This window comes from Saccopteryx leptura, chromosome 11 (genome assembly GCF_036850995.1).
Source record: "Saccopteryx leptura isolate mSacLep1 chromosome 11, mSacLep1_pri_phased_curated, whole genome shotgun sequence".
In the NCBI taxonomy this organism is placed as follows: domain Eukaryota; kingdom Metazoa; phylum Chordata; class Mammalia; order Chiroptera; family Emballonuridae; genus Saccopteryx; species Saccopteryx leptura.
The window spans coordinates 67,277,665-67,301,932 of NC_089513.1; the positions used below are offsets into that span (position 1 = coordinate 67,277,665).

Genomic DNA, 24,268 nt, shown 5'->3' on the forward strand with positions numbered 1-24,268 from the left:
AAAAGTAAGAGCAGCACTTCAGTAATTTTTTTTTTTTTACTTATCCTGTTTAAGATGTAAAAGGCAGGGAAATTCATTTCTGTTCAAGTGTGTGTGTGTGTGTGTGTGTGTGTGTGTGTACATATATTTGCAAGTGTAGTCAATAAAATATAATTTCCATTTCAAGTTGTTTAGCTTTAAGAAAACTTGAAGGACATTCAGTTTAATATGGTGTATATTTTATTTTCTTAAAAATATTTTATTTAGGCCCTGGCCGGTTGGCTCAGTGGTAGAGCGTCGGCCTGGCGTGTAGAAGTCCCGGGTTCGATTCCCAGCCAGGGCACACAGGAGAAGCGCCCATCTGCTTCTCCACCCCTCCCCCTCTCCTTTCTCTCTGTCTCTCTCTTCCCCTCCCGCAGCCGAGGCTCCATTGGAGCAAAGATGGCCCGGGCGCTGGGGATGGCTCCTTGGCCTCTGCCCCAGGCGCTAGAGTGGCTCTGGTTGCGGCAGAGCGACACCCCGGAGGGGCAGAGCATCGCCCCCTGGTGGGCAGAGTGTCGCCCCCTGGTGGGCGTGCCGGGTGGATCCCGGTCGGGCGCATGCGGGAGTCTGTCTGTCTCTCCCGGTTTCTAGCTTCAGAAAAATACAAAATAATAATAATAAAAATAAAATATTTTATTTATTGATTTTAGAGAGAGAGAAAAGGGGGAAAGGAGCAGGAAGTATCAACTTGCAGCTGTTGCTTCTTGAGTATGTGCCTTGACCTGGCAAGCCTGAGGTTTTGAACCGGTGACCTCAGCATTCCAGGTGGACAACTTGTTCACTGCGCCACCACACGTCAGGCTAATATGGTGAATATTTTAAATTGAAATAAAAATAGGGTTAAAATTTTTTATCTTATACTGTTCCTCAGGGAGAATCATCTTGTCTTAGGTTACCTAATATTTCCTAAGATGCAGAAAGATAATGTGTGTGTGTGTGTGAGAGAGAGAGAGAGAGAGAGAGAGAGAGAGTGCACCGTGGTAGATTTCATGGCCCAAACTCAGCAAAGTGCACAAGGTAAGCAGAAAGGATGGAGATGCCATGATTCAGGGCCCATCTACTTGATGACTTTCTGAGATATGATAGGCAATCTTTTCAGCATCTGTGATTCATGAAGATGTTTTCCGTAAAGGCATTTGGTGAATGAGTGCCCGATAAAATGTGCTTTCAGGCCTCGGTGTCTTCAGAAATAACTCAGCCCTTTCATATTTTTGAATTAAATAAAAGATTTATGTTTCTTCTAAGCATCCAAGAGGAAAGCTGTCAATATTTCACCCTGAAAAACCTTTGCTAAGATCAATGTCTTCACAAAGCCTCCTCTTCTGACCCTCCAGTTTCTGGTCCCAAAGCGACAGACACGTCACCCGTGATCCTGCATCCCCGTCATAATGAAACTCAGACATTGCATTTACTGTTCTAGCTCTTGTATATGCTTCATCGACTGAGGATCAACTCAAGTTCATTTATCTTCCCTTTCTCTTTTAACTGATTTCATCTTAAATACAAACTCTTCTTTCCTACAGCTATCCATAGGAAGTATTTTCAAATCACCAAATCAAATGTCTTGGTGTGTAAGGGATTATATTTTTGCAGACTTTTTTTTTTTTTAAGTGAGAGGAGGGGATATAGAGAGACAGACTTCCACATGCACCCTGACTGGGACCCATCCGGCAACCCCCATCTGGAGCCAATGCTCTGCCCATCTGGGACCACTCGCAACCCAACTATTTTTAGCACCGGAGGCAGAGGTTCCACAGAGCCATCCTCAGCTCCTGGGGCCAATGTGCTCAAATCAATCTAGCTATGGCTGCGGGAGAGGAAGAGAGAGAGAGAGAGAAGGGGTAGGGGGAGAGGAGGAGAAGCAGATGGTCGCTTCTCCTGTGTGTCCTGACCATGAATTGAACCCGGCATGGCCACACGCCAGGTCAATGCTCTATCACTGAACCAACAGACCAGGGCCTATTTTTGCAGACTCTTGATGATTAAGGCTTCTGAGAATGCCAATGGATATCACAGATATTTTCTTTTTTTCTATTAAAATAGACTCAATTTCAGGAAAATGAGATATATGGCAGTACCCCACTAAGTGTGAGCCTGGGCTAATGAGCCTCCTCCATGCTGAGGCTGGTTGAGGGCAGAGCTGCTAAGCACCTGGGCTCTGGAACCCAACTGTGAGTTCAAATTCAGGTTCTTACAATCTCTCATCCTGTAATCTCGGGCAAGTTACTTCTCTGTATCTCATCTGTCAAATGGGATTCTCATAGCATCAGTTCTGGGGATTATATGTGAAAGACACTTAGAACAATGCCTTGTACATAAATACTCAATAAGTTAATGGTAATTGTGTTATTATAATTATTATTGAAAGGTGATATAATGTTAACCCAGAAACGAGAAACCCTTTGATTCTAAAGGGACAAATATTAACCATGGTTTGGTAACTGAAAAATGTGTCAATGTTATATCAGGGAAAAAAGAATCGTTATTAGTTTACTTGATTTCCAAATTAAATGAGAAAGCTCTTTTTGTAAAAAGCTATGTTTTATTGCTAAGATTAGATGTTATAAAATATAACAAAAATAAAGCTCACAAATATCCCTTCTAAAATACCCTGGATTTCAGTTATGAACAGAAGCCATTACATTATTACCTTGAGACATTGGCTGAGAAGGAAGCACAATTATATAATCACATAATGAATGCATATTCATTTATTTATACTGCAACGTATCCCAGAAAGAAATACTGTAGAGGCTGCTTTAATGAGTGGCTCACAAGAGAAACATAAAGATAAGGAAATTTTCTAATGTCGGAGGCTAGCTTTCAATGCATGTATAATACATTGTGGGAAAAGGTATAAATAAGTAAAATAGAAAATGCTCTTTCTCCATTTTTATTGCTGGTACCATATTTCCTGTCTTGAAGAAGCAACATTTTATTTGAATTTTTCCCATCCCTCGTTCCTCATAATCAATCAACAGCCATGACCTATCAGCTTTGCCTCTGAAGTATTTCTTGTATCTACATCAGGGGTCCCCAAACTTTTTACACAGGGGGCCAGTTCACTGTCCCTCAGACCGTTGGAGGGCTGGACTATAAAAAAAACTATGAACAAATCCCTATGCACACTGAACATATCTTATTTTAAAGTAAAAAAACAAAACGAGAACAAATACAATATTGAAAATAAAGAACAACTAAATTTAAATCAACAAACTAACCAGTATTTCAATGGGAACTGTGCTCCTCCCACTGACCACCAATGAAAGAGGTGCCCCTTCTGGAAGTGCAATGGGGCCGGATAAATGGCCTCAGGGGGCTGCATGTAGCCCGCGGGGCCGTAGTTTGGGGACCCCTGATCTACGTCTTCACTTGATTTCTAGTGCCAATATTCTAGCTCACATTATCTCTTTGATGTTAAAAGTTTCCTATTCACCTCTTGGCCTCAGTTTCTCCCCTCCTCATCCTCCTTTCCTTCTCTTCTCCCACTCTGATTCATCCAATACAACACCACAGAACTAATTTTTCTAAAGTACATCTCTGGTCTCGTCATTATCCTGTTAAAAAACTTTCTGTGGTTCCCCATCGCTCTATATGGTATTTGTAACTCTTCTACATCACTTAATGTTTCCTACCTCTTATTATGAGCAGTTTTGTATTGTTTGAGCCTCTCTAGTGGAAAGAGCGCCCCGTTTCCCCCACAGCATCTAGTACACTGTCTTAAGATATTAATGAATGTTGAAAAACGAAGTAAATAAAACCTTAGAAGAAAATGTCATGTTGCTATGCCTTTTTAACTGCTGCCATCTTATCTTTATGATGATGATGTCATTTGATCAGGACAAAGATGGACAGAAATCAGTAAGTTAGGAAAATGCACCTCATTCAAGACCTTAATTGTAGATTTGCAAGGTGGTCACATAATTCCTTTAATTGAGAAAGACACATTTCCATCTTGTTGCCTGCTGTGTGGGTTGTGCCAACTAAAATGTTGCTCAAAGGTTAAGGAAAGCCAGGGGAATGGGGAAAAACAACAACAACCCAGTAATTGAAAAGAAACACATTGTAAAAGGTAGCCTGACACAAGAGGTTAAAATGAAAATGGTAAACACGGATGTTCTTACAGGTAAGGTAGCAGGCTATTTAGTAAGTTGGACGCCTTGGAGAAAATGTATAAATACGTGACCATTGGAAGAGAGTAATTCATTTGTGCATTTATGATTCTGCCGACAAACAGTGTTCTTGGCAACATGCACTTCAATGTTGTGACCCCAGAGTACAATTATAGGAAGATAGATTTCTAGCTTGTGTACAATTTGCATTGTAGCATGATCAGCCTCGGAAGAAAATTCATCCAGGGATTTCATCAGATGTTAAAAAAAAAAGAGCTTAGGAAAATAAGCAGTCATTTTAATAACAACTCAGGGAAGGTAAAGATAACCATCTCCTAGTATCTATAATTATTACAGGGATTAAGGTTTGTGTCTTTCCATACAATGGTAATACCCGTAGCTACTTCTAGGGATTACAACTGTTGCTGTATAAATCTCCAAAATATTTCTCTTCGTGGTATCCTAAAAGTGTACTGAATTGAATTTGAATGAAAGACAGGAGCTTTATTGTACATTCAGATTTCTGCAGATAAGATGTTTCAAAAGCGAGCCACCCCCCCTACTTCCTTACTCCCCGTGAGTGTGGTCTAGATTTAATGACTTGCATCTAAAGAATTGAGTGTGGAAAGAGAAAAACAGCGACTTTACAGTAGAGAAGCCCAGCAAATATCACATTAAGCAAGTGACGAAGTCGATGTCATGTGGGTGTCAGGTTCATCCTAGTATGTGTGATAAAAAGGACACCTCACCTTTGTGGGATTCTTTCCAGAAACCCACAACACCAGTTTAATCATAAGAAAAGCATCGGCCAAACCCAAACTGAGGAATACTTTACAAAGCACCTGGCCAATATTCCTTAAAATTATCAAGGTCATGAAAAATAAGGAACGTCTGACAAAATCGTCACCACGAGAGACCGTGGAGATATGTCAACTGACTGCAGCGTGGTATTCTGGGTTGGATCCTGGATGGGAACGGGGACATTGATGGTAAAACTGGTGAAATCCAAATAAAGTCTGGAGTTCAGTTAACAGTAACATATCCATGTTAGTTTCTTAGTTTTAACAAATATACCATGGAAACGAAAGGTGCTATTAATAAGAGATACTGGGTGAAGGGTATAGGAACTCTTTGCAACTTTTCTATCCATCTAAATTTTTGGCAAATAGAAGTTCATTTAAATAATCTTAGCTTTTCGGCCTCTGACCTACAGCAGACATACAGCCAGGGCATGCTTTGCTGTCTAATGCTATGTGGTCATTCCTGGAGCCCTTGGATGACCATCCTATTCAGTGAAATAGACAAGAAAATGGACGGGAAAAAGCAGTTTAAAGACAGGACATGGAAGAGGTGGAAGAAAATCAAACACTTTGCCAACAATGTATAATTTAAAAATTTTAAAAGAATATAGCGCTTTTTACAGACAGGTAATAGAAATTCACTCCCACTGTATTGTGATTCCATTAAACTACAGGCAATCTCTGTGTTTATGCTTTTCTCGGGAAAGGCTCTGTCCCGTTATCACAGAGTCGAATTCTAAGCCGCTATCACCCTCTGGGGAGAGTTATGTTTGTTGGATTGCGTGTAAGGAGGTTGCAGCCTATATACACACCCTTTGAGAGACGATCTGAGCAGTTCGAGTTCTTTTTTCCTTTTTCTTAAAGCAGAATTTGGCTCTTTGAAATGTGAACAAAGGAAGATGCCTTTTAAAAATTGATGTAATCGTAAAACTGCAGACCAGCAAACCAGGTTATGGCATTCTCCTCCCCGTCTTTGTTTTCTCCATGGCAGACTGTCCTTGCTGAATAGTCATGAGGACCGTGGCTAGCTAGTCTTAAATATTTACAAGAGGCCTGGCCGGTTGGCTCAGCGGTAGAGCGTCGGCCTGGCGTGCGGGGGACCCGGGTTCTATTCCCGGCCAGGGCACACAGGAGAAGTGCCCATTTGCTTCTCCACCCCCACCCCCTCCTTCCTCTCTGTCTCTCTCTTCCCCTCCCGCAGCCAAGGCTCCATTGGAGCAAAGATGGCCCGGGCGCTGGGGATGGCTCCTTGGCCTCTGCCCCAGGCGCTAGAGTGGCTCTGGTTGCGGCAGAGTGACGCCCGGGAGGGGCAGAGCATCGCCCCCTGGTGGGCAGAGCGTTGCCCCTGGTGGGCGTGCCGGGTGGATCCCAGTCAGGCGCATGCGGGAGTCTGTCTGACTGTCTCTCCCCGTTTCCAGCTTCAGAAAAAAAAAAAATAAATAAAATAAAAATATTTACAAGAATTTAATTGTTTTACTGCCTTTGGGAGGGCTGGTTCAGATTCTCATTGTAAAATTTCTTCCTGATTAATTTCAATAACCTATAAGGAAGTTTCGCACAGTATTTACCCTTTCCCACGATTCTGAGTAGATTTTAATCCTTGTCATAGAGTTGCAAACACTAATATCATTGGTTAACTTATATGTTGCTTCCAAAGGGAACATTTCAAGAACTACAGCATTTTGCTCCTAAACATCTAGATGAACGCCTCTGTATCCAGTTTCATATTGAAAGATTCATTCATCCCCGATATCTCCTGAAATTCAAAAACTCTGGGTCCTCATAGAGGAAGGACCTCATAGATTTACTGTAGGTAAAATGTTGCATGTCAAGCCGTCTGTTCCTGTGGACGCCAGGAACAAAATAGTCCGTGATTTTCAGCGTGGGGTTGAATGAAGGAGTGAAGTCTCTTCGGGGTAGAAAGAGCAATGGCCATGAGAAAGAAGTACGGACCGTCAGAATGTCAGGTATAGAAAGACTGGCTGTTTCCCCTGGGCTTTCTTCTTGTCTCTGCTTCCTGAGTCCTCAGCCTAATGAGACAGCGGTGGGAGGGACAGGACGCTTCTGAAGAACGGATGAGTTGTAAAGGTTCACCATCCTTCCTTCGTTTTCCTCCCTCCCTCCCTCCCTCCCCTGTCAGTTGGACTTCAGGGCCAGGCTGCATCTGAGGGCTGACCTCAGAGACTTGAACTCTTCGCGAATTGCTGGCTCCGCGCTTCGGGATTGGCTCTAGCTCACGGGCTGCACCCAGTACAGGGAACGGTCATTTTATACTGTTACGGCTTCCAAGGAAAAACTCATCTCATCTAACGTTCAGCTATTGGGATGTCAAATAGCTGCTGTCGTCAACACGATGCACATGGTTTGTGTTTTTTTTTTTTTTTTTTACATAAAATACATTTATGTCACTTAAAAAGCAGCTTTCCATGTAGATAATAATTTCCTTATATTAAAAATGTTTCTGCTTCTCAGCCAATGGTTTTCACACAGAGCCTGGGTCTTCACGGGTTCCATGCTTTTTCATAGTCTTCTTTCTGTTGCTTTTATAGGGAAGTTTGCACATATGTGTGCTGGGTTTTCCCCTGCCCTGGCTATGCATTTGCCAAGGAAGTTCCCTTGAATGGGACCTGCTAAGAATGAGGACTTCTTACTTCAATATTTATATCTAGAGGCTAACACAGTGGCTGACACATAAGATGTCTTTCATTCCTGCCAAGTAAAATACACAGAAAACCATTTTCTTATCCCTTTTGTTCTATACGGATATGTGTTGCTGTGGCATTCAGGATTCACACTTTGGACAATTCTGTGATGTCAAGGGTCCTGCATCATTAATAGGTTCTGGGGAATTGTGAGTAAACTTACCAAGTTTCTTTCCTGTTGGCTGGACGTGGGTTCTCACGAATGACCTGATTCTACAGCAAATATCTATTACCTCTCGGTGTCTGTTGTCTGCTGACCTATTTTTCTGGGGGCCACTTCTTTTCTACCTTTTCGTGTTGTTGGGGTGTTTAGTTGCTTCTATTTCTGACCTCATTTGCAAGAGTAGAACCACTTAGAAAGCCTATAACAGTCTTCAGAGAGTTCAAAGGAGGTTGGGTGGAGAAAATAAGTTCAGTGAGGGGATTCCACAAAGGTAGGACCCAAACCAGACAAAACTGCGAATCAATCCTGAGACCAGGCCTACCATCGACCTCCAGAGGGAGGAAGTTTGTAGATGCAACTCAGCTAGTTGGAACCTTAAGATGGGTTAGTGGCAAACTTCTCTATGAACTAAACTTCACTCCGTGAACAGCACCCCTTCCCCAGCTCTGACATATCCCTCCAACGACCTCAGCTTTGATGTTGATGCCTCACTAATGCGGAGCACACCCCTTCTCACGCTGACCTCTTCCTACTAACTCATCTATTTAGAACTCTACTATCGGCCCTGGCCGGTTGGCTCAGCGGTAGAGCGTCGGCCTGGCGTGCAGGAGTCCCAGGTTCGATTCCCGGCCAGGGCACACAGGAGAAGCACCCATCTGCTTCTTCACCCCTCTCCCTCTCCTTCCTCTCTGTCTCTCTCTTCCCCTCCCGCAGCCGAGGCTCCATTGAAAAGATGGCCCGGGCACTGGGGATGGCTCCTTGGCCTCTGCCCCAGGCGCTAGAATGGCTCTGGTTGCAACAGAGCGACGCCCCAGAGGGGCAGAGCATTGCCCCCTGGTGGGCATGCCAGGTGGATCCCAGTCGGGCGCATGCAGGAGTCTGTCTGACTGCCTCCCCGTTTCCAGCTTCGGAAAAATGAAAAAACAAACAAACAAACAAACAAAAAAAACTCTACTATCTATCTAGAACTCTAACTCATCTATTTGTAGAACTCTACTATCTCAGCCCACTTTCCCGTCACGTGTCCCCTCTTCCCTTGTGCCCAACACCTCTTTCTGTTTTCTGTTTTGTCTTGGTTGAAACCAACAATATCTTGGGGAAGTTTTTACACTCTGATATTGCACGGCCGCCCTTGCAGTTCTGCCTGCTCACATTCCTTTCTCGAACTCCTGTCGACTTCTTGGGCTGGTGGCAGGAGGTCTGCATTTTCTGTTCCCCATCTCCTTTCCTGGACCACTGTTCCTCCAACTGCTGCCTCCGAATTTTCATTAATGACCGCACTGTTTGCTGCTCAGTATGTCAAAGGCTCAGAAGCAACTCCTTTTCCGCGTCTGCCCACGAACACTGCCTCTGCATCTCATCGTCTCTCCCACTGCAGCCACGACACTCAGGAACTCTCTCCTCGGCCCACACCACTTTGTGACATTCCAACTAGTCATCTTGATACCAGTCTCTCCCTCTCCCACTTGAACCCATTGCCCACCCCACATACTGCCTATTTAATCTAAAAAGTCAATTTGGATCTATTTTTAAAAAAGAAATCAAAGATTTCTTTGCTTATTGAAGTAAGTTCGAACTCCTCACACCGGCTCCAAGGCTCCCTGTAATATGGTCCCAACATTTCATTGCAGGCTTATCTTTCAACGTCCTTCCCTTTAACCAGGAAGGACTATGCACTTTTCCTGTCTTATGGGATCTTCTGCTTTGCATAATAACTGCTGCAATTCATAGAGCATCACATCCAGGCATCACATTAAGCACTTTATGCTTCAATTCAACAGCAGGGTAGGGTAGGAACTAGTATCCAATTTTAATAGATGATAATCTTGTCACAGGGAGTTACAGGGATCTCCAAATCACATAGCTAGAAAGTGGCAGACCCAGATTCGAACCCTGTCTCCAAAACCCATGCTCTTTCCTTTGTTTGAAAGGTACTACTTTTCTTTTAAAAAGTCTTCTCAAAAGAATTTCTCCAAAAACCATCTCAAATGCCTTTTCCTTTGTGAAATCATTTTTTATCCCTCTGACCAAATGGGAACGCCCCTCCTCTGCACCATTAGAGTCCTTGGATTGAACCTCTATTGTGCTACAAAATATCCACCTTGTCGTCAAATTCTATAGATGCCTTGCTTAGCCTTTTCAAAGCCAAATTGACTATTGGATATGGTTGCTGCCCTACTAGAACTTACATACTATTTGTTACTTATTGCTTTTATATTCCCTTTGAACACAGTGGGCATTTATTATATGGTTAATACATGTTATTAATTGGTACTGAGTCAATATCTGTCTATCTATCTATCTATCAATCATTCTATCTATATCTATCTATCTATCTATCTATCTATCTATCTATCTATCTATCTATCTATCTATCATCAACAATCACCCATTATACACTGGGCTGTTTTTATGGAGAGATCGGGCAGAATGCTGCCCTAGACATTTTTCTCAGACTACTGTAGCCACAATGGCATTCTGAAACCTCATTTTTATACTTGTCATTTGTATATAAAGGTGCATGCTCTCTGCTCAAGAAATTTTTTGTTCAGTTCAAATAATCAACTGTTTATCTCTCTATGGATGATCAAAGGACCCATGTCATCGGCTGCTTTTCTTTTTTTAAGTCCCACTTCTAGAATCTGATGTGAAGACAGCCTGTTTTTCATTCACCAGCACTGGGGGGAAATCAGACATGAGGAATGAGAGACGAAAGTAACAGTGAGTGGCAGAATCAGGATTTAAATCTAGGTGCATCTGATATAAACGCCATAGTTCCTAACCAAGAAACTCTACTATCACAAAAACACTTCCTAGCCATCCTGTTGCCTGCAAGTACAGTCATGCTATTTTGACAAGACATGCTGGCCACTGGGATTCGAATTTGTGTTTTCCCTAAACAATTCAGCTGCCCATTGGTAATTTAAGACGGGAGCTCTTTGTTTTTTCCCTTGTTTTGTTTTTGGCATATAGGAATTGCCTTACGATTTGTCCAAGGGAAATCTCTTCACTGTGCTTTAAATTTAACTCCTGTTCAGGATTAATCCATGTTGATCTTATTATGTGTCATGTTTTCTGATCACATTTCAGAAGGCAATGCCAAGTTTGGGGGTTACTTGCTGTCATCATGCTGTTTCTTCTGTTTATAGAACCCAAAACATGACTTGGAGAATGAAGAAGAGGTAACTGCTTGCATGTTTGTCTTTGCCCAGCATTTGCCAGACCAGAGGCGGAGCCAGTGTGCAATCAGCATCGTGCCTATGGGAGGAGAAAGGCAACTTCATCTCCGTGCATAATAAGAAATTCATTAAAAAGGACCTTACACTCGGTGTTCATAGCTTTCAGAAGAATATGTAAATTTCTTCAGAAGGTGCATGTTGTTTTTCATAGAATGGCCCTTTCTTTACCATTCTAGTCTCTTTTTCTCCCCATTTTCTCCCTCACTTCTATTCCAGACATGCTGAACTTCTTATACATGTTCCCCAAAGACGTGACTTTTCTCACTTCCGGAACTCCGCCCCTGCTGGTCTCTGCTTCTGCTACCTTATCCACCTACAGCGGTCCTTCAGAACCACACTCAGGGTGTGCGCCCTGGGCGCCCTAACCCCCACTCCCCAACAATGTCACAACAAGTAGGCTGACCGTGCTTTGTTCCCACTGGTGGCAGATGTTCTACTGATTTGTAATCGCAGGTCAGCTTGCGTGACTTCCCAATCAGCCGCTAACCCCTGCCCCTTGAGGGCAGCAACTGTGCCTTGTCCACTGTTAGAGTCGAAGGACCTTGGACGGTTTTTGGAACATAGTAGGTTTTGATTCTTTTTTTTAAAAATTAGATGAATGAACATATGGATGAATGTATAAACTGTTTTCTAAGATGAGACAGTTGGTTTTGTATCTGTTAGGTGTAGCTCTCATGCTACACCTCCCCATGACCTATTATTCCCTGAAGGATGTGAAAGATGAATTATAGTAGTTTAGTAGCTTCCAAATTATTTCAATATTTGGGCAACTGCCAGCTGTCTCTTTCTCATATGCATACTTTGCATCTGGATATTTTATTTGCACAGGGAATATTCTTCCGGGAAAAAATATAGGCATCCCTAGTGAATACACCATCAAAAGAGATGGATCAGTCTAAATTAATTTGAGAAACTAAATATAACCGAGTGGAAGAGAAATAATGCTTACTGTTATTAAGAGGAAAAGCACATTCTATTTTTTCTGTACTCAATTACAAATTTACATTTGATAACTCTGGTTGTTGTTTAATCAAAAATGATTATCTTCCTTGATTAGAAGTATTTTTTTTTAAGGAACAAGAATTGCTAATTAGTTTGCTATCGCTCTGTGGAAGGTGTTTGCAATTATTGCAGAGGTAAAGAAAGCTGCAAATGATTCAAATGCTGAAATATAGTTGCAAAATAGTGAAGGAATTCCCCTTTAAGCTATGTATAGCTTCAAATTTCTTTTAAAAATAAGTGAATGCTACTACCTAAAAGCCATTCTTACAAAAAAAAAATACTGAAAGTCACTCAATCATTACACTTAAAATGAATGAACTTTACAGTCTCTCAAGTAAACCTTGATTAAGCTGCTAATAATAATTATTCTAAAAAGCTATATTAGAAATGAAAATGACCTAGAGATCACTTAGTCGAACACTCTCATTTTATAGATGAACTCAAAGAGGTTAGGATAGCTTTAGCGATGTGCTTAAGGTCATGGAGGCAGCCAGTATCCTAGTAGGACAGAGAACCCAGGCATTTGAAGGTCAGCATATTCACAAAGTCTCTTTCTTGGCTATAAATTTCTTGACCACCTGAATTAGGAGTGGTCACCTTTTAATTTTTATTTATTTTTTATTTTTGTATTTTTCTAAAGTGAGAAGTAGGGAGGCAGAGAGGCAGACTCCCACATGGGCCCGACTGGGATCCACCTAGCAAGCCCACTAGGGAGTGATGCTCTGCCCATCTGGGGTGTTGCTCCATTGTAGCCAGAGCCATTCTAGCACCTGAGGTGAAGGCCATGGAGCCATCCTCAGCACCCAGGCCAATTTTGCTCCAATGGAGTCTTGGCTGTGGGAGGGGAAGAGAGAGAAAGAGAGAAAGGAAAGGGGGAAGGGTGGAGAAGCAGATGGGTGCCTCTCCTGTGTGCCCTGGCTGGGAATCAAACCTGGGACTTCCACACACCAGGCCAATGCTCTACCACTGAGCCAACCAGCCAGGGTCAGTGGTCACCTTTTTTTTTTTTTGTATTCTTCTGAAGCTGGAAACGGGGAGAGACAGTCAGACAGACTCCCGCATGCGCCCGACCGGGATCCACCCGGCACGCCCACCAGGGGCGAAGCTCTGCCCACCAGGGGGCGATGCTCTGCCCCTCCGGTGGCATCGATAATGCCACGACCAGAGCCACTCTAGTGCCTGGGGCAGAGGCCAAGGAGCCATCCCCAGTGCCCGGGCCATCTTTGCTCCAATGGAGCCTTGGCTGTGGGAGGGGAAGAGAGAGACAGAGAGGAAGGGGGGGGGGTGGAGAAGCAAATGGGCGCTTCTCCTATGTGCCCTGGCCGGGAATCAAACCCGGGTCCCCCGCACGCCAGGCCAACGCTCTACCGCTGAGCCAACTGGCCAGGGCCAATGGTCACCTTTTTAAATGCTCTCACAACACGCCTGACCGGGCGGTGGCACAGTGGATAGAACACCAGACTGGGATGTGGAAGACCCAGGTTTGAGACCCCAAGGTCGCCAGCTTGAGCAAGGGCTCATCTGGTTTGAGCAAAAGCTCACCAGCTTGAGCCCAAGGTCTCTGGCTCGAGCAAGGGGTTACTCAGTCTGCTGAAGGCCCGCGGTCAAGGCACGTATGAAAAAGCAATCAATGAACAATTAAGGTGTTGCATTGTGCAACGAAAAACTGATGATTGATGCTTCTCATCTCTCTGTTCCTGTCTGTCTGTCCCTGTCTATCCCTCTCTCTGACTCTCTCTGTCTCTGTAAAAAACAACAACAACAACAAAAAACAACATAAATGCTTTCACAACACTGGGTACATTTTCTTTATGGCCTTTAATACAGCTTATCATTGTCCTTTGTCTCTGACAGGACAGCCAATTCCATGAGAAGTACACCCCTTTTCTGTTTTTGTTCAACATTTCATCCCTAGTGCCCAGCACAGAGTGTAGGAGCAATGCAGACTCTCAATAAACATTTTTTGAATGAATGAATGAATGAATGAAGCCAATACTCACTGTGAAGTAATGCCTCAAGTGGAATCTTCCCCAGATGGAGGCTGGGTGACACCCTGCACAGAGGTCTTCCGAGATGCACATCACCCACTGTAGCAAGGTGAAGCTGAGTACTTTGTAGGATTTCATAGTAAGAACAAATAGCTTCTTTAGACTGAAAAGCACGGCCATTGCAGAAGAAAAAGTCACCTGGGTTTTGCTAACCGTAGGGAAGGAAGAATAGAGACCCTCCCCTAAAAAGACAAAAGCCTGCAAAAAGCCATCCACCATGGAGAGCTAATGTAAGGACTTCATAGGCTTTGTCACTGCTGAGCAGGTCACTTTTGCTATCTTTTGGAATATGTCTAGAGGAGGGACCACATACAGAACAGGAAGAGAGACTGTGGGTTGAACAAGAGTCACACACTTTTAAACATTTTTTAATTGCCCCAACGTTTTAAGTGTCATGAAGATTACCTAAAATATAGCTGAACACAGAACTTCCTATTACAAATATAAGATTAGGAATGATTTCTGCTCCTAACCAAACAGCTTTTCGGTCAGTGCACTGGCAATGCGATGTTACAGGGGTCACGGTTCCCATTCCCTAGGAGTACATGGTGCTAAGGGAAGATTGACCACCGAATTGTACAGAGTCCCAAGCGCTGACCACTCAGGCCCTGTGCAAACTACACATGCTAATCTGTTATCTCGGGCATAAAAAATAATGCTTCTGTAGAAAGGTATGTGGCAGCTCTTAGAACTTAAGAAAAAGATGAAGAACCAGCTCTTCAAGACAACAGAAACTTAAATAGCTCCGAGAGCTAGAGGACAGGGAAGAATAGAAAACCTCTTCAAGGCTCCAAGGTTGGAATGAATCAGCTTCATCCTGTCTCAACATCTTGTCAATCACTCTTACTCAGGGTGAACTTCAGAAGAGTCTGATTGATCCAGGTGGATCACATGTCCGTCTTTTGTCCAGGGAGCGCCAGGCAGCTTCACTAACAGTCTCACCAAGATTGCATGTGGCCGGGAGGGACAGCTCCCCAGAGGAAAAATGAATTGTTATTTCCAGAACAGGGGCAGACACAAGCTACAGACATCCCCACTGAGAGTATTAAATCGAGGATCCACCAAGCAAGGCATTATGAGAGCATAGCCCTAACCAGGTAGGTTAGGTAGGTTTCAGGTAAGTTTCCGGAGCAAGTAATACATAATCCGACTTTCTGGGAGAGAGTGCTGCAGTCTTCTTCTTCTGATGTTGGAAAGAAGTAAAATTAGAACTATCAACTTTTCAAAGTTCAACTTTGTTCTCTTAAATTAATTCTAAATCTTGGGGTAGTTAGAAGGAACAGAAATTCTTAAATAAATCAATATTTGATAATAACAGGCCCTGGCCGGTTGGCTCAGCGGTAGAGCATCGGCCTGGCGTGTGGGGGACCCGGGTTCGATTCCCGGCCAGGGCACATAGGAGAGGCGCCCATTTGCTTCTCCACCCCCCTCTCCTTCCTCTCTGTCTCTCTCTTCCCCTCCTGCAGCCGAGGCTCCATTGGAGCAAGGATGGCCCGGGCGCTGGGGATGGCTCCTTGGCCTCTACCCCAGGCGTTAGAGTGGCTCTGGTCGTGACAGAGCGATGCCCCGGAGGGGCAGAGCATCGCCCCCTGGTGGGCAGAGCATCGCTCCTGGTGGGCGTGCCAGGTGGATCCTGGTCCGGCGCATGCAGGAGTCTGTCTGACTGTCTCTCCCCGTTTCCAGCTTCAGAAAGAAAGAAAAAAATAAATAAATAATAACAACAACAGCCAGGCTCATTATGTTCCGTACACTGTAATCACAGTATTTCATTTAAACCTGTCAAGAACTGGTGAGGCTCCAGTTTCTCTCCTACAAAAGGGAAAGCAAGGGTTTGTTTGGAGGGCTCAGGAAACTTGCTCAAAATGCCCCACCATAGGTAGTGCTGCACGGTTAACAGTCAGGCTGGTCTGACTCCAAAGGTTTGTAACAAATTCGTACTAAAATCTCCCCACGTTTGACTATCAAAAGTCAATTATACTTTCTTTTGTTAGTTTTTGGTGGGTGTTATTCTCAAGTTCAAAATAGATTGTTGGCTTATTTCTATATGAATGATAATGGCGTTGAGGCTATAACAAATCTAAAATAACAAGTTCTAAACTTCAGGGGTCTGGGTGGGGTAGGGTGGAGGGATTGAGCAAAAGAGAAAAAGTTCATGGACACAAACAACAGTGTGGTAATTGCTAGAGGGCAGAGGCGAGGACATGAGGGCAGGTGGAGGGGTAAACGGTGGTGGAAGAATACTTGTCCTGGGAGGTGAACACGCAATACAGTGTACAGATGACGTTTTGGGGAGTTGTGCGCTGGAAACCTGTATGTATGTGTATATATATATATATATATATATATATATATATATTTTTTAATTTAAAAAAAAAATTTTTTTTTACAGGGACAGAGAGAGAGTCAGAGAGAGAGATAGATAGGGACAGATAGACAGGAACAGAGAGAGATGAGAAGCATCAATCATCAGTTTTTTGTTGCGACACCTTAGTTGTTCATTGATTGCTTTCTCATATGTGCCTTGACCGTGGGCCTTCAGCAGACTGAGTAACCCCTTGCTCGAGCCAGCAACCTTGAGTCCAAGCTGGTGAGCTTTTGCTCAAACCAGAGGAGCCCATGCTCAAGCTGGCGACCTCGGGGTCTCGAACCTGAGTCCTCTGCATCCCAGTCCGATGCTCTATCCACTGTGCCACCGCCTGGTCAGGCTGGAAACCTGTATAATTTTATTAATCAGTGTCACCCCAATAAATTCAATATAAAGGAAAAAAATTTCAAATTTAAAAATTAACCTTAGGACCCTTATCTTACATATACAAATAATAAATCAAAATGGATCAAGACTTAAAGTAAGGACTAAAATTATAATACTTCTAGAGGCGGAAACCTTCACAACATTGGATATGACACCGAAAGTATAAGCAACAAAAGAAAAAAAAAAGACAAATTAGAACTAAATCAAACTTTAAAATAATTGCACATTATGAAAAATAGTCAACAGAGTAAAAAGAAAACTATGAAATGGGAGAAAATATTTGCAAATTATATATCTGATGTAGGATTAATGTACATAATATATAAAGATATCCTACAACTCAATAACAAGAAAGCAAATAACCTGATTAACAATGGGCAAAGGACTTGAATAGACATTTCTACAAAGAAGATATGTGAATGGCCAACAAACATGAAAAGATGCCAATATCAGTCATCATCAGAGAAATGCAAGGCAAAACCACTGGAAGATAGCACCTCCCATCTGTTAGGATGGCCACTATACAAAAAACAGACAATAAGAGGTTGGCAGCAAGGAGGTGGAGAACTTGGAACGCTTGTGGACTGTTAGTGGGGATGTAAAATGGTGTAGTAATGATGGAAAAGAGTATGGAGATTCCTCAAAGAATTAAACATGGTATTGCCATTTTATATAGCAATTGCCAGTGTTGGAGAGGGAAGCGGGCAGTTGTTCAACGGGTATAGAGTTTCAGTTTTGCAAAATGAAAAAGTTCTAGGGGTATGTTACACAGTAGTGTGCATCAAGTTAATACTACTGTACTGGTTGAGATGATAAATTTCATCATGCTCTTTAAAAAAAATTTTTTTTTAATTGATTTTAGCCAGAGAGGTAAAGAGAGAGAAACAGGAGCCTCAATCCATTCCTGTATGTGCCCTGATGGGGGATTGAACCGGCAACCTCTGTGCCTTGGGATGATACTCTAACCAGCGGAGCTATCTGGCCAGGGCATATGTTTTTTACTACAATATTTAAAAATCACTGTTGCTCAAGTTAAGTTTATGGTCACAGAAATTCCCTAGTTTTTTATTGTTGTTGTTTTTTTTACAGAGACAGAGAGAGTCAGAGAGAGGGATAGACAGGGACAGACAGACAGGAATGGAGAGATGAGAAGCATCAATCATTAGTTTTTCTTTGCACATTGCAACACTTTAATTGTTCATTGATTGCTTTCTTATATGTGTCTTGACTGCGGGCCTTCAGCAGACCGAGTAACCCCTTGCTTGAGCCAGCAACCTTGGGCTCAAGCTGGTGAGCTTTTGCTCAAACCAGATGAGCCCTCACTCAAGCTGGCGACCTCGGGGTCTCAAACCTGGGTCTTCCACATCCCAGTCCAACGCTCTATCCACTGTGCTACTGCCCCGCCCAGTCAGGCAGTTTTTTTTTTTAAAGACTTTATTCCATTTTTAGAGAGGAGAGAGAGAGAGAGAGAAGGGGAGAAGCAGGAAGCATCAACTCCCATATGTGCCCTGACCAGGTAAGCCCGAGGGTTTCAAACCGGCGACCTCAGTGTTCCAAGTCAACACTTTATCCCACTGCGCCACCACAGGTCAGGTAGAAATTCCCTAGTTCTTAATGTACAAGTTATGCCCAAATTCAGTCTCTGTCATCCTGTACCTATAACATTGATTTTTTTTCCCAAAAAAATCTTAAGTGGAGAACTTGGCGTGTATTGCTTTAAAATTTCATCATACATGCTTTAACTCATCATTCCAAGCCTAAGATAACTTAGTATCTTGATGTCACTGACTAGTCCCACCAACTTGGAGGTAATTTGTTCAGTACGTTTCATAACATCTCCATCCAAGTCACTGTAAACAGGACCGAACAGCCAAGGTCAGGTCCAAAACTGACTTCTCTTCAAGCACTTTATCTGTACTTTTATTTTGAATATACCTGTTCAATCAACCCAGATATTTATTCATCAAACTTTTATTGGTTACCTACCAGGTGCCAGGCATGCACGTGGTGCTGATGGGACAATATGAGCACACACACACAGACTACTGTCTCTTCCTGTGAGAAGACTGTCGTTCTATACTTGATTAACAAGCGTATCATCAAAGACTGGAAAATATTCCTTAATATTAAATCCCTAAAATAGCCATTGGGCAGCAAAGGTCAAGTTCATCTTCCCCTCAGATCTAGGCTGATCTTTTTTTTTTTCTATGACTGCCTTTAAAATTTCCTCTGAATCCATTTCCTATGCTTCACATTTTTATGGCTAGCTTGCCCGAAACTGTTCTTTTTAATTCTAGCTAATCATTAAACAATATCTATGCTGAGCTTAAATATTCAGTAAGAAATAAAGATTGTGTTTGGTTTGGATTTGTATGGTTCATTAAACCTATGTTTTTTTTTTATTATAGTAATATTTAGAGGACTAATTATCTCTGAGTAATCACAGGGTATGAAGCAATTTAAATGTCACTCCCAGCACAGGTTAGAAGCAAATTTACTTATTAAATTATGAGTAGTTTTTTATACTGGCCATTGAATAATTTAAAAATGAACACGACATAATTTCAAAGATGTAAAAACAGACGTGACAGCAGTAGCTTTGCATTAACACAGACCAGTCTGAACTGAGTTCCTTTCCTTAAATAAAAATTGAAAACCTCTGTCTGTTAGAGGCACAGTTTCAAATGTGATCTTCAAATAATTTATTTCACTACAACATTTTCAAAAGGACTCCATTCCCAAGCTGAAGTAACATTTCAGAATGGGGATTAGCACCTTTTATTTAAAAAAAGATTCATTTTTAGTTGGACAAAGATAATACAGTATTAGGTTGAACCAGGTATTGTTGTTTTTGTAAATTTTCAAGAATGATTGGAAATCGGCAATTTCATACAGTTCAATCTAATAAAAAAAATACCCAGCATATGATAGGTCTTTAAAAATAAAAATTAATTTAAAAAATAATAAATAAGGCCCTGGCCGGTTGGCTCAGTGGTAGAGCGTCAGCCTGGCGTGCAGAAGTCCTGGGTTCGATTCCCAGTCAGGGCACACAGGAGAAGCGCCCATCTGCTTCTCCACCCCTCCCCCTCTCCTTCCTCTCTGTCTCTCTCTTCCCCTCCCGCAGCCAAGGCTCCATTGGAGCAAAGATGGCCCAGGCGCTGGGGATGGCTCCTTGGCCTCTGCCCCAGGCACTAGAGTGGCTCTGGTCGCAACAGAGCGACGCCCCGGAGGGGCAGAGCGTCGCCCCCTGGTGGGCGTGCTGGGTGGATCCCAGTCGGGCGCATGCGGGAGTCTGTCTGTCTCTCCCCGTTTCTAGCTTCAGAAAAAAAAAAAATAATAATAATAAATAGAATTTTAAAACATTACATAAGATCTGGAAAAAGAGACTGACTGGTGGTGTCAGGGAGGATAAAGTGTCAACCCCAGATGCTGAGGTCACTGGTTCAAAGCCCTGAGGTCGCTGGTTGGTTAGCGTGGGGTCGCTCGCTTGAGCGAGGCGGGGAATTGTCCATACGATCCTAAAACTTTCCAGCTTGAGCCCAAAAGGTCGCTGGCATGAAAAGCCCAAGGTCGCTAGCTTGAGCAAGAGTCCTCTGGCTCAAGGCACGTATGAGAAGCAATCAAGGCACAACTAAAGTGAGGCAACTACAGTTGATGCTTCTGATCTCTCTCCCTTCCTGTCTCTCTCTCTCTCTCAAAAAAAAAAAAAAAATTGGAGAAAGAAAAATCCATAATCTCACCACAAAAATATAAATTCTATAATCATTTCTGAACATCCCACTCATTATTTTATCTTGTACATATTTTTATATGCTTGTAGTCATAGCATTCATAAATGTTTGCATCTATAAAATGTAAAACCTTACATCATTTATATTTTTAAATTTGTGAGACAATCTTTATAATTGTTCAAAATATATAATCCACTCAATGAATATGCTATAATTTGCTTACTCAGCCCCATATTATTAAACACTTATGTTGCTTCAATTTTTCCTGATATTAAAAATGGTGCTATGATGAACATCTTCTAAATTGCTGAGCAAAAGCTATCTTTTATTTATAAAACCCATTAAAAATATACGTCTGTATTTTTCCACTGTTTGAATTTTTTTAATCAAGTAAATTGTGATAAATACTCTCAGTTCATCAGAAAATGGAAAGCAGTTCCATAAGATTTTCTCTATAATTTACCATTCCCACTCAAAACTGATTTCTTTTATACTCATTAATTCATAAGGACAACATAATAATAATTTTCAGAGCTTACATTTGGCTTCCAAACTTTCCACTGAGCTTGTAATTAAATTGTCAGAATTCATTTGTCCTTGACAACCATTTTTTTTTTTTTTTTTTTGCTTCTGATGATTGATTCAAAACTGTTTTATAGATCTTAATTCTCACATCTGCTTCAGAAGCAACATGAATCCTCAAGGTAAAAAACAAAATAAGAGTTTCGATTTAAAACCTGTTCTCATTAGGCTGACATAGATAATATAGTCAGATGGTCTTGCTCCTTAACATTTCTTTTTTTTGCATACTTAAAAATAAAAATTGGAATTGTTATAGCACCAGGGTTTTAACTTTTCTGTTGGACTGATGATGTCAGAGTTATGAAATTTTAAAGAGTGCTATTTCTGTGTGTTTTAAGGAGAATGTGTTCAATTTCTTCTTGAGTTAGAGTCAGCATCTTGGTCTGGCCCGGATTTTACATTCTCATAGGAGAGCAGAAAAGATGGCTAAAGTAGAGTATAAACTTAAGATACTGACCAATGTAACCTATTATCTATCCATTTTTGGGGTTACTTCCTAGCATGTTGACTGTAGTCCCCAAGTTAACTGGAGTTCTAGGAATCATAATTCCATCGGAGGACTATTCAACATTATTCCACCCCAAAGGGCTGTTAGGAAGTGGGCAATATACATCTTTGCTTTGATCATTTAATTCGGAACAGTGGAAGTAGAAAAACACATCATCTTTCACTCATTTCCTCTAATCCCTCGGGATGGTAACACTCAATGGTTGGCAAACCTACCCCAGTTAACAAGGACTCAATATCTAGAATGAAAACAAAGCATTTTTATCAAGACTGTGCCAATCTACTTTCTGTCCGCCCTCCAACATTCTACAAGAAGAGGCCACTCAATTCGACAAATATTTGAGAGCCTTTTGTATGTCGGGTAAGGTGTGTCAAGAGCAGCTGTGTTGGATTTTTTTCATTTTTTCTCATCTAATGAAGGGCTACATTCTTTCCAAGCACATCCCGCGGCTGCAAATGTTTTTGTTAGCAGTTATGCAACTTTATGAAAAAGCACAGTCTTCTCCAAATTGGATATACTATAAATTGAAGACATTAGTCATCGCTGGTGCTTTTTTCCCCCTCCATTTCTAACACACACACACTTTGATACTTTTCTTCAGGTCAAATTTTAAGTGGTGTATTGAAATATTGGAGAAGAGATATCATATGTAAAAAAGAAAAAACCCCAAAAGTTGGACAGATAATATTTTTAAAAGCAATCTGCCTCAGAAGGAGAAGAAATGGTGTCATTTTCCTCCGTTTCAAGCTCGGGGGCTTACACGTATAATTTAACAAAATGCAATGTGATGCGGCCCTCATTCATAGCCTCAGCATGTAATTATCAAGCACTTGTCGTGGGTGTCACACTGTGATCATCTCTGCCGGGATCCAAAGGAACCAAGGGTCTGCCTTGCCCCCGGGCAATGCATGGCACCTTTGGGAAGATAAAGCAAGCCTGAAAAGCTTAATGATGGTGGAGGCACAGACTCTCTGAAAGAGACCTCCATGCTTCAGGAAGGAATGGGGGAACGGTCTTGGGGGGGCTACAAAGAAGCAGGGAGGCCCGAAATGACCCTTCAAGGAAGAGTAGGACTTACCTAGGTGAGGAGAGCCGGGGAGGGGACACTGGACAGAAAAGAACATTTTTTTTTTTGTACTTTTCTGAAGCTGGACACGGGGAGGCAGTCAGACAGACTCCCGCATGCGCCCGACTGGGATCCACCTGGCACGCCCACCAGGGGGCGATGCTCTGCCCATCTGGGGCGTCGCTCTGTCGCGACCAGAGCCACTCTAGCGCCTGGGGCAGAGGCCAAGGAGCCATCCCCCAGCGCCTGGGCCATCTTTTGCTCCAATGGAGCTTCGGCTGTGGGAGGGGAAGAGAGAGACAGAGAGGAAGAAGAGGGGGAGGGGTGGAGAAGCAGATGGGCGCCTCTCCTGTGTGCCCTGGCCGGGAATCGAACCCGGGACTTCCGCATGCCAGGCCGACGCTCTACCACTGAGCCAACCGGCCAGGGCAGAAAAGAACATTTTTAACAACAGGCAGGATTATGTAACAGTGTCCAGGGAGATGGTAAGTCATTTCCTGGCTGATGTTAAGTGCCACATTATGATTAGATCGGAATTAGATTTGAAGGTGGGAAGGGACCGGAAGGGCAACTGATTCTTATTACTACCCTCCTTATGCCAAACCCTTTATTTTAATCCTGCTGAATCCTTCTAACAGCCCTATTACTCCCCAGCTTCATAGATGAGAAAACTGAGGCTCAGACAGACTTGCGATTTTTTTCAGGGTCATAAGGCTGTCAGCACATCCTTGGTCTTTTCACTATATAGTTCCTTTGAATACCTTGCAGAAGACTTGAACTTGGTGCTGATTGAATGTGTGAACATCTAACTGAGGAAAACACAACCAGACGTGGCAACTTGTCCTATGAGAGCCTTGGCCTCTCATAGCATGAGATCCTAAACAAAGATCAAATAAGTGCAAAAATGCACTAACTTCCTTAGATCACAAACTTCATAAATCCCCACGGTTGCAATGGTCCAAAAGTCAGGTTGGAGTTCACGAGTGCTTGGGTTTTGTTGTGTAATTTAACACTTTAGTTCAGTTTTACAGAATGCAGTCCTACTTAAACCCCATTCTGAAAAGCTTGCTGGTCCTCTTGAAGTTATCCACCCTAAACTTTATGCCAATGAATGTTCCAGAGGAGGATGAATAATAGACTTTTTTGTGTATCTGATAATAAAATTTACAGGCGTCTTCTGGTCTCAACTGCTGAAGACTGGTATTTTGAAACCGTGGCCCTGGCTGGGAAACTGAGTTGGTTAGAGGGCATCCTGATCTGCCAAGGTTGTGGGTTCGAGCATCAGTTAGGTCACATACAAGAATCAACCATGAATGGGCCCTGGCCGGTTGGCTCAGCGGTAGAGCGTCGGCCTGGCGTGCAGGAGTCCCGGGTTCGATTCCCGGCCAGGGCACACAGGAGAAGCACCCATCTGCTTCTCCACCCCTCCCCCTCTCCTTCCTCTCTGTCTCTCTCTTCCCCTCCTGCAGCAAGGCTCCATTGGAGCAAAGATGGCCCGGGCGCTGGGGATGGCTCTGTGGCCTCTGCCTCAGGCGCTAGAAT

At 42.8% G+C, this 24,268-nt stretch overlaps 1 non-coding gene across 1 annotated transcript; it reads right to left on the reverse strand.

Annotated features, from left to right (window-relative positions):
- Positions 1 to 23,080: 23,080 nt before the first annotated feature.
- Positions 23,081 to 23,156, reverse strand: TRNAA-GGC (transfer RNA alanine (anticodon GGC)). Its single transcript has one exon. It is a non-coding gene; the product is annotated as a tRNA-Ala (tRNA).
- Between the last annotated feature and the right edge of the window lie 1,112 nt (positions 23,157 to 24,268).